The sequence below is a fragment of the Oncorhynchus clarkii genome, chromosome 3 (genome assembly GCF_045791955.1).
Source record: "Oncorhynchus clarkii lewisi isolate Uvic-CL-2024 chromosome 3, UVic_Ocla_1.0, whole genome shotgun sequence".
NCBI lineage: Eukaryota > Metazoa > Chordata > Actinopteri > Salmoniformes > Salmonidae > Oncorhynchus > Oncorhynchus clarkii.
The window spans coordinates 17,399,807-17,400,499 of NC_092149.1; positions in this window are offsets into that span (position 1 = coordinate 17,399,807).

Genomic DNA, 693 nt, shown 5'->3' on the forward strand with positions numbered 1-693 from the left:
CAGTGAGATTGCTGATGCGAACACCGCCATGTTTAGTTTTGCCCAACCTAGGTCGAGGCACAGACACGGTCTCAATGGGGATAGCCGACTGTGCTAGTGGCAGACTCCACTAAGCTGGCAGGCTGGCTAACAGCCTGCTCTGCACCCTATCTCATTGTGGAGCTAGGGGAGTCAGAGCACTGTCTAAAGAATCAAGAATGTATGAATAAATATAACTTTGTGAGTCAGATGTTGAAATCCAGGACGTTACAGTATGTCAATATAACACCCCCTGTACTAATGAAGCTATAAAGGTGTCCACATATTTTAGGTGGCCACAGAAAGAGTCGTACAATACCGAATAGAAGTTTTGTAATGGTTAGGTTGTTAAGACTGCACTGATAAAAGTGGACACACGTGACATTTTGGCAATTTAATAGAAAATCATTGGTGCAGTCCGTGGTCAGGTGAAACAGTAGGTCTTATAACAAACTGAGGCCTGATCACCCCCCGGTGGCTCCTGGTAACACCACCCGCAAACACATCAGCTCAGACACACCTTACACAACTTTACATTGACAGTAACCTCATCCCCATGCTACTGCACACAGCAGGGGAACTAGATTACAGTGACGGTAACCTCGTCCCCATGGTACTGCACACAGCAGGGGAACTAGATTACAGTGACGGTAACCTTGTCCCCGGGCTACTGGG